At 39.4% G+C, this 2,614-nt stretch overlaps 1 pseudogene; it reads left to right on the forward strand.

The window, feature by feature from the left end:
• Nucleotides 1–1,198: 1,198 nt before the first annotated feature.
• LOC128247960 (5S ribosomal RNA) lies at nt 1,199–1,317 on the forward strand (annotated as a pseudogene).
• Nucleotides 1,318–2,614: the final 1,297 nt, after the last annotated feature.

Raw genomic sequence — 2,614 nt, forward strand, 5'->3', positions numbered from 1 at the left:
ACTGGGTACTGCACACATTCTACGCAAAACACTTTCAATACAGTAAACATAAGAGCACCACAGCAAACCACAGCACATACCCAAGGCGCACAGAGCTGCGCTCGGTAGTGAAGTGAAAGCACGTTATAAACATAAAACTACTGAACAATAATAATAATAATAATAACAACAACAACAACAACAATAATAATAATAATAATAATAATAATAATAATAATAATAATAATAATAATAATAATAATGTGCAGACGTAGCTGTGCAGCAAGGATCTTGCTTCCCAGCCACATAGTCCCGGGTTCAGTCTCATTGCGTGGCACCTCGAACAAGTGACTTCTACTACCGTCTCGAGGCAAGCAAAGCCCTGTGAGTGGATTTGGTAGACGGAAACTGGAAGAAGTCTCTCGAATATATATGTGTATGTGTGTGTATGTTAGTGTTTGTCCCCCTTTCACCGCTTGCCAACCGGTGTTGGTGTGTTTACGTTCCCATAACTTAGCGGTTCGGCAAAATAGACCGATAGAATAAATACTAAGCTTAAAATATCACTCCTTGGGGGCCGATTCATTCGCCTAAAATCCTTTGAATCGGTGTTCTAGCATGGCCACAGTCAAAGGAAAGAATAAAAGAAAAAATAAAAGAAAAAATAAAAGAATAAAGAAACTGTTCTTCATTGGTTCTTATTTTATCGACCTTGAGAAAATGAAAGGTAAAGTTGACATTTGGTCCGTTTTTACGTTCGAGGTCGGCTGTGCCTTCCATCCTTTTGGGGTCGATAGATTAAATACCAGTCAAGTACTAGGGTCGATGTGATCGACTGTGCCCCTCCCCACAAAAACCAAGGCCTTGTGCCTGTTGTAGAAAGGATTATTATTATTATTACCGAAAAATAACACGGCGAGCTGACAGAATTGTTGGGGCATTTCGTCCGTCTCTACGCTCTGAGTTCAAATCCCGCCGAGATCGATTGTGCCTTTCTTCCTTTTAAGGTCAATGAAATGAGTTATACACTGAGGTTGACGTAATTGACTGACCCACCCCACAAAATTTCAGGCCTTATGCCTATAGTAGAAAGGGTTATTATTATTATTATTATTATTATTATTATTATTATTATTATTATTATTATTATTATTATTATTATTATTATTGAAAAGTAAGGCGGTGAGCTGGCAGAATCGTTAGCACGACGGGCAAAATGCTTAGCGGCCATATCACGCTGAGAGCACCGGTTCTCGTCTGATCACCGAAGTTAAGCAACGTCGAGCCTAGTGAGTACTTAGATGGGAGACCGCTTGGGAAACCTAGGTGCTGTAAGCATAAGGCGGCGAGCTGGCAGAATCGTTAGCACGCAGGGCGAAATGCTTAGCGGTATTTCGTCTGCCGTTACGTTCTGAGTTCAAATTCCGCTGAGGTCGACTTTGCCTTTCATCCTTTCGGGGTCGATAAATTAAGTACCAGTTACGCACTGGGGTCGATGTAATCGACTTAATCCGTTCGTCTGTTCTTGTTTGTTCCCTCTATGTTTAGCCCCTTGTGGGCAATAACGAAATAGGTATTTCGTTTGTCTTTTTCCAAGCAATCACTCAACATTCTATGCAAAAACACATAGGTTCATACATTCCATAAACGAAGAATGTGGGATCACATCGTACGCCTTACGATAATCGACCCATGACATGGCTAAGTTACTTTTCCTCCTCTTGCACTCTCTAAGTACAGTTTTGTCTACCAGGAGTTGAACCTTGGTACTTCTGCACTTACGCTTGCACCCATTCTGCTAATGTAACAGGACTCCATTTTTTTTTCCAGATGTCCGTACATTGACTCGGCAATTATTCCAGTCAATATTTTCCACGTAAGTGGCAAGCAGGATATCGGCCTGTAATTGTCTACCGTATTGCTGTATTGCCTTATTTTTATTATTATTATTATTATTATTATTATTATTATTATTATTATTATTATTATTATTATTATTATTATTATTATTATGTTTGACTTTTGTTTTGCATTTTTACAATTTGGCTCCAAGTCTCACCCAGAGACCTCAAGAGACAACAAGTTAGAAGCTCTTGTTGGTGTTATGACTAGGATGTCATATATTTGGCTTTGCACATAGTCTTGTTCTAGAGAATGTTTAAGAAAACAAGAAAAATTACGAGTTTGTTTTAAAATTTGAGATTACGTAGTATTTCACGTAGGATATGGGCAGTTCTCATAAGCCCTATCTTTTGAATATTATTATTATTATTATTATTATTATTGAGTGAGAGAGCAGTGCATGCCATCAAAGTGACACTGGGGTAAAATATACAAAGCCCAATATACCCATCATGACTACCCGTCTGATAAGGGTACACCAGGCACATGCATCACAACCATATGTGCGCGACATGGTGATCTCATATCGAGATAAACAGCGCATGACCTCGCAGGTGGGGCCTAGTTAGAATTTTTTTCAGATCGAGTAGCCCATCCCGCTCAAAAGGTCCCTGAACAAGGTTTGTTTAAGGATGTTGAGCAAAACACCCATGTTTCCAAAGGCGAATTATTCAAACCCCAAATAACTCCTCTCAACACATGGCTATGATGCTCCACCACTACTTCTGCTCGT

The sequence above is a fragment of the Octopus bimaculoides genome, chromosome 5 (assembly GCF_001194135.2).
Source record: "Octopus bimaculoides isolate UCB-OBI-ISO-001 chromosome 5, ASM119413v2, whole genome shotgun sequence".
In the NCBI taxonomy this organism is placed as follows: Eukaryota; Metazoa; Mollusca; class Cephalopoda; order Octopoda; family Octopodidae; genus Octopus; species Octopus bimaculoides.